General features: G+C 45.1%; 1 protein-coding gene across 1 annotated transcript in view; it reads left to right on the top strand.

Moving 5' to 3' along the window:
• Window positions 1-6315: 6315 nt before the first annotated feature.
• Window positions 6316-16564, top strand: part of lzts2a (leucine zipper, putative tumor suppressor 2a) — a 43127-nt gene continuing 32878 nt past the window's right edge. Inside the window, exon 1 of the mRNA XM_041947439.1 lies at window positions 6316-6443. The gene's annotated coding sequence lies outside the window, so the exon portion shown is untranslated. The remainder of the gene's footprint in view (window positions 6444-16564) is intronic.

Here is a 16564-nt window from a genome sequence, read left to right as displayed (position 1 = left end):
ATGTACAGAAAGTTAATACAAGGGTTGCAGTGTAAAATCACAACCGCTTGGCTGAATGTTACATCATTTTATCTTTTCTCTCCAGTCTTCTCATTCACCATTTCTCAAACGTGCAGTAATCTCATCATTAACCTGCAGGGATGGACCGCTTTCCTGCAGCACAGATTTACACAACATGACAGCGCGCTGCCTGCAGCTTTTGCCTGACTAAAATAACCATCTGCGCTGGGTTCTCCGGGACACGTGCAGCATAATTCACTGCCACTTACTACTAACTACAAACGCAGACGCGCACAGACATGCGTGCTCTAATCTGGGTCAGTGCACTTACTACTGGCGGTGTGAGAGCACAAAAATGTTTCATTTCGCAAAGAAACACAAACTTGATTGTATTTGCGAGCATGTGCTGGTTTGATCGGATAACATTTTGCATGTGAGAGCGTTTGACTGTCTATGTGTGTGCAAGTAGACGCCTCATACACTTGTGCACGCACAAGTGTGGTTATATATAGTGTTGTGTATCTGAACAGGGTGTGAGATTAATTCAACCCACCTCCTTATGTCTGATAAAGAAATTAAACCTCAAACCTAAAAGCCCTTATCCCGCGCTCACATTCTGCACGTCCAAATACGTCTGTGGCAGCTCCCTTTCTAGTTACTATGACATTTACTCACTGGTTTTTTCCCATATCAATAATGTAGGATTATAATTGCTCCCCTTTGAAGTGGCTGTTTAAATAATCCAGGGAGGATTGCTCTTGGCATCCCATTTTCGGCTCAGTGAGAAAACTGAGCCGCTGCAAAAAAAAAAAAAAACCTTCCAGAGGGTGAGGCTGAGAAGCTGTGTTAGCTACTGGAGGTAGTTAGCTTTAATCTGTTCGGCCTGGAAATCTGCTGTGCTGTGTTCACATCACAACGAGGTGCAGAAAGGGGCTGTTCTTTGATGGAGCATGATCTGTGATGTTCTGTGCACCCTCTTACTCCAAATCTTTTTTAAGCTGCGTTGCATTCTTGATGCAAAGTGCAAATGTAGAAAATGAATGTGTTGATTGTGACAACGCTGACAACCAAACGTCCTGTTGATGTTTTTCGACTCCCATTTTTTTTGCCGTCTATCAGACTACATTGTACTGCAGCTGCACTTGAAATGCCAGCATTAGGTCGCATCATTTTTGTTCAGCCAACCAGAAAAATGCACCACCAAACTGTAAACAGACCTCGAGATGCAAGGTGCATCACCAGTGGCAGTTTTTTTAAATGTACGGCACAACGTTGGACTTCTTTCACGAGGAAAGATAGCCCCGAATTTGTCTAAGTAGGGATGTTCAGGGATACAATGTTAAATGTGAGCAAATCCTGAATTTGAAAAAAAGCTGGAACTTGGAGCTGAAATGTGACTACAAGATTGTTTTTAGTTTCGAAAAACCATAACTTCAGATCCCTTCGGATCTCTGTCTCAGTGTAGATGGGGGACACAGACTGGAGGGACGGGGAAACAAAACATACATTCACGCAATCATAAAACAGATTATATAACCCTTTTCTGAAAAGCACTGCACATTGTTATTGGACATTGATGTTTAGAGCAATTTAATGAGGTCGCATTGTCATTCCAAAAGCATGTTATGGTTGCATTTATATATTCTATGAGTTTTAATGATATCTTTCCTGAATGCAGGGGTGTTGGTGAGGTCAGGGTTCAGCTACAGTGCCAGAGCAGCAGGGCTTGGATGAGCATATGGGACAGTAATTAAAATGTATGAAAGTGCATCAGGATGGGGAATAAAAGGAAGATCAAAGTGGTGGCTGGCTACTGAATAAATGATCTGCGTGGTTATTTTTGTTGCACAGACATACTCCTAATGAGCATGTGTAGAATAGCAGTATTAAATAATCATCTTCAGTGCGTGCTTCGAGTGAGTTCGCGCTGCCACGGCCCAGACTTTATCAGCAGCTGGAGCAGCAGCGAAGTACTTCACTGAATTAGAGAGAAACTGAGCCGTCATGTTGTTTTACAGGACCAACCTTGACAGCAAAGAGACGAGAGGGTCTGAACAGACGACAGTATCAAAACAGAGATTAAGCTGTTTTCTGCCTCAGTTCTTCTGCTTCCCAGCCACACTGATTCTACTCCTAGACAAAGAATTCAATATTGGATGAGCTCACAGACTCGGACCAGAGCTGGAATCTGAGGGCTTTCATGCTACGCTGCACTCTCCTGATTTGACCATTATGGAAATATGTAAATAACCTGACCGAGAGCTAGCCGTGCAGCTCTGGGATTGGGTGACTCTAATTGGGAACATGGCAGCAGTGTGAGAGCACTGGATGAATTTTTAAATGGCGAAACAAAGATAATGGCATTATTCAAAAGCCCACGTGGTTGCATTGTTTGGCAGTTTCATCCTGGACGCATTTTGAGCTTCATTGTTTATTGAACAGCTAAAATTCATCCGTTTGGCAAACGAGGCATTAACAATTAATGAGTCATTAACCATAAAGGTTTGACAAGTAAAGGGAGCGTCGTGTAGAAACAGAAGAAAATTTAAAATGCAGTGATGCACTAGAGGAACTGCCAGGAGCACTCTGGTAGGCATGTTTAGACTGAGGGTCGGGCTCTGGGCAGGTATCTGGTGGTGGATGAAGACCCTGGGGGGACGCAGCATGTGTAAGTCATATGATCCAGGCTTTCGGCCTTCACACAGACAGACCAAAGCGGATTGGAAACAAAGGCTCGCAGTGTATCATTCCTGCTGAGGCCTGAGTGTGAGGAATTCTCCTTTAATCTGTTTCATCTTGTTTTATGGAGCTGTTACACCAAACAGTGTTGTGCGTGAGATGTGTGAGGGGAGTTGTTTCTCAGAGTCCCCCCTCTTGGAGCCCCGTGACTGTTCTCATGGTATCAGAGCTGCTGCAGAGGCATATGTGTACTTGACTAGCACAGCATGCATCTACGGTGGAATTCATGCATAGGCTGTAGCAATCCATCAACAAGAAGCAACGTAGTGGAAGTCATGAAACAAACGTATGACTCCACCAGAAGTCTGTCTTTACATCATGGTGGTCCAAAACCTTAACATGCACTGCTTCTGATCAGCATCTGAAACATTTAAATGTTTAATATTCAACATGTAAACAGTCTTAACAAGACTAAAGATCACAAGTCTGCAGCCATACTAGCTAGTGCACAGTCGTGCTTTGAGCTTAATGCAAAGATCAGCATGCTAACACGCTCACAGCGATAATGGTAACATGCATGATGTATAGCAGGTCTGATGCTGATCATTTTCATCATCTTAGTTTAGCGTTTATTTAACATGTTAGCATTTGCCAATTAGCGCTAAACACAAAGTACAGCTGATCTGATGGGAACAGTTGTAGAGGATTTATATTTAGAGAGGAAGAGTTAAAGAGTTATTAAGTTATTGCAGTTGATCCGCTGGGGAACATCTGTACCAAAGGTCACGTCAATCCATGTGATGGTTGCTGACATATTCCACTCAAAATCACATATGTGAACCTGCTGGTGGCGCTAGAGCAAAAGTCAGGAGATCAAATGAATATCTTTCCCAAATTTCATGGCAATCCACGCAACACTTGTAAAGACATTTCACCAAAAAAAGCAAAAAAAAAGTCAGCCTCATTGTGATTTTTCTCTGCTTTGTCCTCTCAGTGATTAGGAAATAAACAGTCTTGTGCAAACCTCTCAGGCTGCCAAGGGCAAGGACTTTTTTTTTAAAAAAGAATAGACTGGAGCATACAGAGATCTACAGAAGCACACACACACACAGCTGCGACAGTGCACACACACACACACACACACACACACATGCTTTGCATATTGTGCAAGAAGACAATAAAGCAAGAGGGCTTTTGTGGTGCTGGAAAAAATAAGCAATGCTCTGCCCACAGACATGAAGCCCAGAAAATATTCACCTTTAATCTTGTGCAGTTCCACCCACCCCAGCCTAATGAAGTAGACTCCAATGGGAACCCACTGGGGATAAGGAGAGGCTGCAGCACATTTGCACGTTTCATTTCAGCTGGAAATCATATTAGCATTGCGGGCTGCCGAAGCCTGAAGTTGAAATGAACCATGGAGATGATTTAAAGGAGAAAGGGGTTGGGGAAAGAACGGCTGTGGCGGTGAATTGGGAAGGCGGGGGCTTAATATGGCAGGGAGGGAAGAGATGGAGCTCACAGTCATGTGGCTGAAACAACAGGAGATGAAGATTATTGGATGGAGTGGAGTTGGGGAGAAGAAAAGGAACAGAGGTGGTTGACAATCTGGAGGGAGAGATGAGCAGGAGGAGGAGAGGTGGGGGTTACGTACTTGGCATTGGTGCAGGAAATAAATTGGTATGTTGTACACAGAGGAGGTGAGGTCAGGTGGAGTTCAGCAGTGACAGGGCTCCTGGACATCCCTCTCCTCGGGCAGGAGGGCCGGACCAACATCAAAGACGGAAGGTGGTGCTGTGGAGGCTGCAGTGTCAGATCATAGTTGAAAGCTACACAATCCTAACAACAGAAATGTTTCTACCGTCACGTTTGAGCTGTTTACAATTATATATAATAGTATATAATAGTGTAGATGACTGATGTTGCATATGTGATAAATATTTAATTCTGCACTGCACAAGTATCCACTTCAATGAGTTCTTTAAGGGCAGAAGAGCAAAAGAAATCATCATTTTCTTGAAGAATTGTCATTTCTTGTATTCTTGGGCCATTTCTTTTGTCCTTACAAGTGAGTCAACGATAAAGAGATAACAGAAAAATGAGGAGAGACAGACGAAGAGAGCATGATATGCCACAAGGTTCTCCAGGAAGACTCAAACCAGTCACATTGAAAATCACGGTCAGTGCCTTGTTGCATAAGCCACCAGTGTAGCCTTGCTTTCTTTTACCTTTGAAAACTTTAGACAGCATGTCTAAACTGATGAAAAATAACTGATAAACTGAACACATGTATACAGATTTATCACTACTGGCCACCCTATCTCACCTGTAGAGTATCAGGACACTCAGGTCACTCTATGTGGATTAATGTTTCTGCAGCAGCTGCTCTTTTTGACTGACAGGGATTTTTGCACTTAAGACCTTGTGGAAATCAATCCATACATTCCTCAAACAAATTAGGTAACTCAGGCATTCACTGAGCTCCTCTTTCACGGATGAATCGGGCAGGTGGCGGCCTATTGTGGTTGGAAGAGAAGGCCGCATATTGTGTTTCCAGGGCGGCTGAGTGGACAGGAGGCGGTGGGCGGGAGCCTAGGAGTTCAAAGCAGGATAGAGCCCATGGTGAACTCACCTGCAACCAGCTGGCTCTCCTGTTTTGGATGTACACCGTTGAAAAAGCAAATTAGCCTCATCAAAGAAATATTCTGGATGATTAATTTTTACATCAGCAGTGTCCCTTTGTTATCATTGTTGTGAGAAGACAGCAACAAACCACTGAGGCACCAGTGCAGGATGTCAGTGTGTTTGGTCCCTACAGTCCCCTAAATGCACCCCATGTAAATGTCTGTTTCATAATATGTATTATGTGTTCCAATGACAACAAGACAGTGATTCCACTCAGGGTCACAAGAAAGAGAAATATTGATTTCTGTTACACCGATTAGATGTTCATCATTGCATTTGTAAATATTTGTGACAAGAGGTCAAAAAACATATTGATTTGTTTTGATGGGTCACAAGACAAAAAGGTTGGGCACTGCTGGTCTATACATGAATATAAAAGCCTTAAAAGTAAAAGTAACTTACTGCTGTGAATTTATTTTTAATTATTCTGAAAAACAACACGTGCCATTAACACTGCAATGAAACAAGCAACCACCATGCAATGCATTTAAGCAACTTTTTCTCAACAAAACTTGACTGACAGTCGACCAAATGGTGCAGCTCAACATTTAAAATAAAGAGACTTATCAGAGTATTAAAGCACTAAAAAGGCACAAATGGCGCCGACAGAAGCTGTAAAACCAACACATAGAGAAAGAGTTAAAGGCTAATTCTACTTTATTATAAACACAAAGTGTAGAATTTGTTCATCGGTGGTCGCATCCCCCCCTAGCGGAGCCCCTGCCCCTTCCTTCCACGGTCCTAAACCTCACTCTGTGGATCAGTAGTCGAGCCGCTGTCGGAGCAGAGAGTCAGCCCGCCCCGCAGAGCAGCGGTCGGGCTCCGCCGGTGATCATACCAAACAAACTCAGCCCGGGCAGCAGCGGCGGAGCAGCGGCGGATCCACCGAGCTGCTGTGGACTTGGACGGGTTTGGGAGACGGAGCAGACCGCAACTACAGAGAGGAAAGAAGAGGAGAGCAGGAGGTTTTTCTTTCTGAGCTGGCTGCTGTTTATTTCAGAAAAGTTGTGGCGCGGATACGTTCACTGTTGCGGGAAATATTGCGGTGCGGGCTGCGCGTGAACAACATCTTGCTTAAGGTGAGTTGAAAACGCAACGTGCAACAGTGATTTAGTGAGAAAGTCTGTGTTTTTGTGCTGTTTCCTTCAACAGGAGGCTTCAGTAAAGTTACTGGCTGTGTTGTAAAGCTGTCTTAGCCCGTTTTCACACATCTAGTGAAGGATGGGAGCAACTTATTTAATTTTGTTATTGCCAATTTGTGCAAAATTACCCCAAATCAAGCGTGGTTTGTCAACATGGAGGTTGATAGTACTAAGTTGTGGAATTAATAGTGGTGCGTTTGAGTGTGCATGGCTTAGTTTACGTGAGTAATTGGTTACTGATAGTTTGACTTGTCTGCGTGATTAAAGTACATGAGCATAATCTGTAGCTGATCCAGTTAATGCAGTGACTTCGTTTTCCCACCGGTTTCTGCAGGTTCCTGCACTGAATTCAGCTGTTTTTCCTCAAGAACTGGCATGTGTGGCCATGAATTACTCATTTTGTGGGGACATAAATCTGTTTACACGGTCACATTGTGGTGACTCGCCTCCATTATGGGGACAAAACGCAACTCCCCATAGTGTGAATCATTACATTTTAGGGTGAAGGTTTGGGTTGGAGTTAGGGCAAGTCTCCAGGAAATGAATGTTTGTCTATGTAATGTCTCCAGAAGTGACAGAAACACGGCTGTGTGTGTGTGTGTGTGTGTGTGTGTGTGAGGGAGAGAAGAGACAGAAGGGTAACACAGGACAGAAACTAGAGAATAAGTACTGCCCTGTTATCTCCATCCAGCTGTTTCAGTGAATGGGCCTGGGCAGCCCCTTGCAATGACACACACACACACACACTCACACACACTCACACGCCACTTTTCTTGTTTTGGCAGTTCTCGTGGCTGAGGGGATGAAGGGAATGTGATGAAAAGCAAAGGTCACACAAAGAGGGAGAGACCTTCTATTTGTTTTATGCTCTCAAGGCCTGCTTTAATATATGGATTAGTTAGTAGTTGAAGTGGAAACGCCCAGGGTCTTATTGGACCATAAATAATCCCCACAGGAGCAGATATATATTAACAGCGAAGGAGCAGCGGCATGCCTCAGATCCTCTCTGTCTCCTCCTCATCTGTGGTGAGCAGTCTCCCTGCAGCTGATTGATGGGCTGGACGTCATGTTGTCACAGCTATGACACTTCAGCTGAGTGCAAACGCTAAGACAAGCGCACATGAGTGCACGCACGCCGCAAACGTGGATTCTTAAAGGTTCTGCACACACATGCTCCCTCCTCTCCTGCACGAATGTTAACTTAGTGTACGGGCATCACGCCACCTCGGTGGGAGACCCTATATCATCCTGCTCTGTCACCACAGCACAGCACAGCGCAGGCAGAGGGGAGGAGGAGGAGCAGGGAGGAAGGTGGCAGGACACATAACAGAGAGAGAGAAGGGGGAGAGGGAGGACTTGGTGGTGGTGGTGGTGGTGGTGGGAGGTGATAACCAGGCTGTCAGGCGATCAGGATTGGAGCAGCTAAGGAGGCGGACAGAGGGCAGGTAGGGGGAGGAGGGGTGTGATGCTGAGAGATCATTTTTATCACACGGCTCCTTCACGGGACGAGAAGCCCTGAGGGGAGCGAACAAAGTCACGGTCAGTATGCTTTTTGGTAGCACATACTCCTAAAACACCCCCCTTTCTTTTTCCCACTCCCTCTCTGCTTCTTTCCAGCTTTTTTGCTCCTCCTCTCGAACGAACCGGCCTCCCGTCGTCTCCATTCATGCCTGCACTGAGTTGACAAATATGTGTGAGTGGAAACTAGAACACAGCCAGAGGCACAGTCGCAGCTGATGCGCATCTGCCAGCACTTGTTCTGAAGACGCTGAAACCTTGAAGACACGCCTACTGTTCAGATCGTAGCTTTTGCGGCTTAATTTGCTCATTAGATAATCTCAGCTGAAAATAGCACATAAAAGTGCACACACACACACACACACACACACACACACACACACACACACACACACGTACACATACACGGGGGCACATTCTGTGCACTTGGGCGCACTCTTACATAACAAACTAAAGGAAAATCCCAGATTGAGCAGCGCACAGTATATCCCACGCCAAACTGATGCATATATAGAGACAAATCTGATCCACACCTGTGATGTTCATTAGCTAAATGCCTCTGCTGGCATCTGGGATTGCAGTGATGACGGATTGCCATTTCATTCTGCTACAGCTATGATGATGATGGTGAGTGGTGGATGTGATTAAAAGCATGCAAGTAGCATGTCGGCATATTTAATTCATTGTCAGCCAACGTGATGTAACGTAGCCCCCAAAAGCCTTACACAACAGAATCTCCACCTCACACTGCTCTCATTGAACGCCGCCGTCGGTATGTTTGAGACAAGCCAGCCTTTCACTTTCGAACATAATGCTGAGCTTTCAAGTGAAAATCTTGTATGTGGAGGCGCCACAGGAGCCTCTAACTCCATGGAGGGAATGATGCACTCAGAGGAGCTCAACAGATATGTTTTCTTAGCTTTGTCTTGCGCCTCCCTCCGTTAAACCCTTCCCACGTCAGACAAGCAGGCCTGTTTGATCACCTGAGCGGTTTGGTTGGTCTAGATACGGTCTGCTCGAGTGATGTTGGTTCTGGGATCCAGTTCTGCGTTCTGCTTCTGATTCCGCTCAGCTGTGATGTGTCTAACAGCGGGGGAGATTTCCGTCACAGTTTCACGCTGTCAGCCCATTAAAACGGGACAAGAGCAAGAGCACAGCAGGGGAGAGACAAGCTGTCAGTCAGACTCACGCACACACACACACACACACACACACACACACACACACACACACACACACACACACACACACACACACACAAAAAAAAACAACTACCCTTGTATGGGAAACTGTAATTAGTAGCTGCTTGGGTTTGCAGTGACCTTCCTTTTCCTCCTTTAGAAGGCCCAGTTCTGCACTGAAAGTGTAACACCATCACTTTTCTTGCATGTTCATGCAGTTTTTATTTTCAGCGTGATTGACCAATACAGCAGATTAATTATTTGTTATATAGGTGAGTTTCAAATATGCAGCATTTTGAAGCTTTTTCCACTTCAAGACGCAGCAGCAGGTGGATTTGTCGTCTGTCATACAGGTCAGAGCGGGCGAATGATAAGCTGCCAAACTCCTGAAGTCGACAGTAAAATGAGTTCTGAAGAGTTAGTTTAAATGAATCTTGCATATGTGGTTCATTTGTAGATGCATGTCATCCACTTGCATTCCAGAGATTTTTACACTGACCAGAAATAAACAACACAACATGCATCATTCCTCTGGCAGAAAACACTGGGGATGGAGGGGGAGATGGTTCTCCTTATGTCTGTTATTGCTTAGTTCAATAATGACAGAACATCTCTAGCATTTAAATGCTTTCAGAGTTTCACATTATGAATTTCTTCATGTTAAACTGGTGTCCACGCTGTTAAAGGAGACAGTATTTTGTTTTGTTCTACAGCAGGTTTCATGTTTACACCAGACTCATCTTCACAGCTTTGAGTCAGGTGGAGGAAAACACCAAACTTTCTTCGTTCACATTCACACACTCACCCAGTTGGTGTTGACTTTCCTTGATGGTTCACTGAGCTGCTTTTTTTTTTACCAGAAGAGTTAACCGGTCTGACAGTGAGTTGTAGATTGGAACTTTTAAAGAGGCCCAACTGCTCAAATCAGTGCCATCATTTCATTTTCTCATTAAGTTTTTAAGGTTATCTGAGGGTTTTTCCAAAGTTAACAGGTTTAATTTGATTTAATGAGCTCTTGGGTTATAGATATATTGCAGTAAAATTAGTGAGTTCTTACAGTAGCAGTGTGCTGGAAAATGTTGCTGTCAGTGGGCAAAACTCCCACCAACAAGAGACATGTGGTGATTGTTTCCTGCAGCCACGTGGATGCATAAGCAGTGCAGCAGAGCATCCCGTCCTGCTCTGCAGTTCCTTTATATTGAACTAATCTGTTTGTTATTTGATATCATTGCAAAAAAATAAACCTTAAAAGGGATGAAATTAGGACTTTTTTGCATTTCTGAGCCTGCATGCTTAAAGCCAGGTGAGCTATTTCGGGTTCATGAGGCTCTTTGTTAATCTCTCAGAATGAATGAATGGAGTGTTGACACTGACATTTTAAATCAAGGGTATTCAGACTCTTAGCATTATGCAGGCTGTCTACAGAAAAACATTTCATTAGGTGAGTGATTGCAGTGGAGGCCATCAGTTGTGTATTGATGATAATGGCGAGGTCAGTGCCGCGCAATCAAACTCAAATACAGCCATCTCTGCTGTGAATAGAGAAAAGAAAGAAATTAGGAATTATGTACTTTTTTTGTTGGAGAGTTGTAGTTAAAATGAAGTCAGACCTGGTTTTGATGATTTGATGAGGCTCTCATGACATGAATTTGTGCAGGCGTCTTAGCCATCGAGCTACACGAGGTCAAGTCATTACTCTGCAATGATTTGAAATTTGAGAATGAGGCTGTGTCAAGTCTTTTATTTTTTTAGCGAGGCTGCGGCGCCTCTGTGGACAACGTAGTTGGCCTGTCTGTCCACCACCTTTGTCCAGACAGAAATATCTCTTAATCAGGTAGAAATATGCATGTTGCCAGGTGGATGAATGTAATAACTTGGGTGATTCCTTGATTTTTGCATGATGTTGTTAGCATTAAGATCAAAGCACTGCTGTGCCTCGCAGAGCCACCAACACTAATGACGAGGAACGTGGAGCTGTAGGAGCTCACCAACACATGTGGCCTCCCTTCATCAGGCCCAAGGTGTGTCTGTACAGACTCGGGTGGACCACTTCTGACGCTGGCCTGCCATAGCCAAACTCAGCCTGTCATTACCCCCTTTGACTTTTACGGACTTAAAAAGACCCAAAAGCAGGCATAAAATTCCCATGAGCCGACACACTGCCTGTCTATTATCATGCTCATGCAGAACCCTTTTTCAACACGAACGGAGACTCAGAATGTGTTTTCTTTGCATAAGTAGATTGCAGGTCAATTAAATTGCCGTTGGAATCTGATAGCTGAGGTGGCAGGCAGAGATGGGCTCTGAAAGCCATTACAGTCTGTAAGGAGACACAGAATCAATGCAGAGTGGAGTAAGTCTGTGTATAATGGACATTAGTGGGCAGAACTCTGGCACAGATCACATTAGAACCAGGAGTGCCGAAGTCTGCCAGCTGCTCTAGACGTCCATTAGTAGGCCAATCAAACTGTGTTTGCTCAACACTCATGTATTTGTTCACTGCACCCCAAACTTCAATTACTCGCTGAAAATGCAGTTGAAACCCTCGTGTCATGATCGCAGTTGCAGTAAGCAGATATCAACCTTGGCAGTGTGGAAATGCAGCAGCTGTCCAGCATGCAAAGTGTGAGCACCATCACTGCACGGAAACCGTTTTCATCCATTTGAGCACAGCACTCCCGGTCTCTCCTTCTCCTGAGGAGGAGAAGGTAAAGTGGCCTCATATGTCACAAAGCGTCACTTCACTGCTGTCAGGAGGCTGATGTACGAGCACCGAAATGGCCAGTGCTGAAACAGCAGACCACACACACACACAAACACACACACAGATACACATTAACACAAGATTGATGGATGACACAAGCATTAGATCCAGAATTGGGGCTCATTGGCTGGTAGCAGATGAACGGATTTAGGAGGTCGCGGGGTGGGCCTGGCTGGAGACGACCTGCAGCTGCAACAGTTCGATGTTTTCTTTGGTAGCGGTCTTGTCTCTGTGAGAAAACTCATTCTGGCCTCTTGGAATTGTTGAGTCAAGACACATTTTTCCTCTTGTAGCCTGAAATCAGAGAAGAAATCTTGTGTCGGAGTCTAGCTCTTGACGGGACTAACAACGCCCCACGTCCTCACAAGTGCGAGTGGCATTGATTAAGCTGTTTGTTGATTTGCCTCTATTGAAAACCCGATTTGCACCAGCAAGGGAAGCAAAGTGTGAATTATCGATCCGGTTTAAAATCTCATCGGCCCCTGCTGGTTTGGTTGTGATTTCCTCAGGATCTTTTAGAGGGGCTTCTCAGATATGATTTTGTCTCACAGTTTTTTCTCAGCCCTGTCTGAAACAACCACCTCAGCAGAATCGAATCAGCGCAGCATGTTGCAGCGAGGCACCTCTGTGCTAATAACATAAGCAAAGATCTGTTGACACCCAGTTGTTTGGACATGTGTCTGAATTCTAGATTGGATTTCCTCCACCCTCTTGGCCAACTACTTCTCTGTGTGCGTGTGCATTTTGCTCAGCAGAGTGAAGCCAGCTCGGAGGACGCGTCTGCCAGATGACCCCTCGGCAGAATGCGTGCCACACGGCGCCCCTCCCCCTTCCTGCTCAGCTGACTCGCTCGGGTAAACTGTGGCCAGCTTGTCTCGTGGAAGCAGAGAGGAGAGGAAGACGGGGGGCTGGGAAGTTTTAACCATGAGAGAGTGTTTACATCATGACCCCGGCGTATCTCTGCATACCGTACTCTCAGTGGTGAAACTATGGGATTGATCCCTCCTTTTTAATTGCTGACAGATGTTTCCCCCTCAGCGTCCATGCCTCCATCTCTTTCTTTCTCATGCTCACATGTTGGGCCCCGATGTTCCCAGAATTCTTCCGGGAACCTCTGGGATGCCGTCCCAGCCGTGGTCTTGGTAACATAACTCCCACCACCCTCTCGTCCGAGCCAGCCCTCATCCCCCAGCGGTCCCATTGCACATGGATCGCCAGGCCTCAGCTGGCCTGGAAGCTGGCCTGCGCTTATGAAACATTTGGCAGATTTTAAACATAGTTGCAGTTTATGAAGTGATGCTGTCGCTGGTTTCAGCTCAGCTTCGGTGGGACTTGGGCTCAGACTGACGGAGCTGAATCTCGTAGGTGTTGTGTGTCGCCGTGTCTTTGTCTGCTCGGCATTATCCTGCAGAGAATTGGTTATGGAGGATTGTGTCCATCTGCTGAGTGGGATTTCTTGGAAAAGAGAGACACAGTATGGATAAAAAAGATGAAGGACGGGGTTTGTCTTGTGGCTCATCAGCAGAAAAGTGAAATCAAGTCCTCAGCATGAGATATATACTGTGTGTGTGTGTGTGTGTGTGTGTCCAGCTGAATTTTAAATGTGCAAAACAATGAGTCCAGTGTGATTCTTTCACATGCACGCGTCCTCAAGCCTCCCTCAGCTTCCCTTTGCGATTTGACATTGAAAAGATGTATTGTCCAAATAAGGCTTTGATATTCATATTATTAACAGGCCGGATCAGCATGAAGCTCACTGTGTTTGGGGTCTTGGTCCTCCCACCCCCCCTCGGCCCAGACTGAGGGCAGACAGAAGTAGGTCAAAGTTTAGTAGAGCGTCCTGTCTGAGCAGATTGGAGAGGTGGATGGGGCTTACTAAACTTTTTAATAATCAGATCAGTAATAATCTATTCTGATGCATTGAATAAAGGTTTGGTGTCTCAGGTTGTGAATCCTCCTCCAGTGTAGCTTGCTCATACGGACAGTGTGATCCTCTGCCTTCAAGGTCATAATGTTGTATTTTAACTGAAGGCTTGACGACAGATTGTAAAGTAGAAAAACTCATTGAAAAACTGATGACCAGATTATTGAGTGAAGAAACTGCAACATGGAAATGCCAAAGATGTGTTTATAGTAACTTAGAAAAACTGTTACCCCTGCATAGTAAAATGTCTAAACATCCTCTGTATCTATTCCTATATAACGATTTTTAAGGGATTCTTTAACAAATGCTTTTTATGTCTCATTATTGGATTTTTAAGAGTAGCTTAACATCCCTTGAAAAATCTTGTTTTTACTAACCACAGGTGTTTGAACGTCTCACCTTGCTGCAGTGACACTTGCAGGGTGTAGAATTAGGGTTCTACACACTCTGAATGCGGAGCTGAAGTCTGTGTGCGGCTGCTTTTTATTGACTACAACTCTGCATTTAACACTATTGTCCCCAGCAGGTTGGTCACCAAACTGTTTGACTTGGGTCTTAATAACTCACTGTGCAGGTGGATGAAGGATTATCCAGTCCAACTGCCCACAGACGTTATAGAGTCCCCTCCTCTATTCCCTGTATACATACAACTGGACCCCCCCCACACACACACCCAAACAGAATCATTAAATTTGCAGATGATGTAACCCTTGTGGGACTGATAAATGGGGACCAGACAGCCTACAGAGACGATGTGTGCGAACTGGCAGGATGGTGTACAGAAAACAATCTATCACTGATCATTAAAAAAAAATGGAGGAATTCATCATAGACTTTAGGAGACACTTCAAGGACCTTTCTCCTCTAAGCATCACAGGGGTAGAAGTGAAGGTTTCCAGCTTTAAGTTTGTAGGAACCCACATCACAGAGGACCCAAGCAGCAACCTCTGGGGTAGAAAGCAACACAGAAGTGCCAAAAAACTGCAGTTCCTTGAATGTCCACTTGAGGCTTCACTTTCAAAGACACTTATGAAAACCAGCCTGACTGTGAGGCTGCTGGTGACCTCCTACCACAGCTCGATAAAAAGTTTACTGACATACTGTAGTACAGTATGCCAACTGTTCAGCAGCAGACAGAAATGCTCTCCAGAGAGTCATAAAACACACCCCAGGAAATAATTGGACTTCCCCTTCCTTCACTAGAAGACATCTTCAGATCCCGCTGCCTCTGCTGAGCTGGCAGCGTTCTGAAGGATGCAACTCGCCCAAATCATCGTGTCCTCTCTCTGCTGTTATCTGGAAGGTACTACAGGGCCTTCAAGACCCGCTCTTCCAGGCTCAAAAACAGCTTTTAATCCAGAGCCATCCTTGAACTGAACTCCACAAAACACCATCACCCCAACATCGTTCATCACTTCTTTTTATCTTTTCTTATTGTTATTATTGATCTGTATGAAAGGCTGGAGCTTATTGTATGTGTGTTCATGTGCGGAATGTTAAATGAGCTGTTTTAGGAGCTGCACAGCAAATTTCTTTGTACAGTGTGCAGTGACAATAAGGGCGCTCTGTTATATTCTCTTCAACCAGAGTGGGCAGCCAAACACTTCTTTTCTTTCTAAGTTGCTCTTTAAACTCTCAAATGTCTAAATTTAATATCAGACGGGCTCTCAATGTTAAGATATGTCGAACAAACCGACCTTTTGTGAGCTCACAGCCTGTATGTAGCACATTACTCGATGGAGAGTTAGCACATCATTGACATTTAATGAAATAATGGCAATTAATATGTTCTACATAATAAACCTGGTTGTTTCATGACCGTGCTAGCAGCCCTGTAAAGCTGGACGGCTGTGCTTTGAGCTAAGTGCTAACATCAGCATGCTAACATGCTCACAGTAACAAGGCTAACTCGCTGATGTCATGCAGGTATAATGCTCACCGTCTTAGTTTAGCGTGTTAGCACGCTAACGTTCGTTAATGAGCACGAAACACAGCACAGAAGGTCATTTTAAACTGAGGCCATTATGAAGCAACGTGATCGCTTATGTTTTCCTTTGAGGTGACTCTGGCCTTGTTGACCCCGTGGAGCAAATCATACCTCTGCAGATTAGGGTGTCTGGGCGCCGTGCAAGAGGGGACAGGGGCGAGGAGAGGTCAGACTGTCGGGTTAGAGATGAGTGGAGAAGGGCTGGAAGGGTGAGGGTCATGTTGGGGGGAGCTAAGCCTTTGTTTTCCAAAGTCTTGTATCATGAAGTTTGCAGAAAGCGCCACTTTTCCTAGAAAGGATCTGGAATACTAGAGTTGTTGTCGACAGGATTTTGTCCCGTTCTTTCTCTCACTGTCCTGGATGGCTCGTGTTACGTAAGAGAGCTTTCTAAAATCAGATGTTGCCGTTGATTTCAGAGTAAAGTAAAGCGGGGGGAAGGGACGCGTCTCAAACTTCTCTTCATTGTCAGCAGACCCGGATTTGCTGGCGTGCAGAGTTTAAATTGTACGTAGCGCCAGTTTGCTGTCAAAGACCAGATAGATTGGGGTGGAGACGGAGCGGTTTGGAGGGGTAGCAGCGACGGCGGACGTGGAGATGAACGGATGAAATGAGGCCAGTGTCATCCTGTCTCATTTACGATGCAGGGTTGGGAGGGGATTAGCCCCGCTTACATAACTCCAACTC

The sequence above is a fragment of the Chelmon rostratus genome, chromosome 11 (assembly GCF_017976325.1).
Source record: "Chelmon rostratus isolate fCheRos1 chromosome 11, fCheRos1.pri, whole genome shotgun sequence".
In the NCBI taxonomy this organism is placed as follows: Eukaryota; Metazoa; Chordata; class Actinopteri; order Chaetodontiformes; family Chaetodontidae; genus Chelmon; species Chelmon rostratus.
This window is presented reverse-complemented; position numbering and strand designations above follow the sequence as displayed.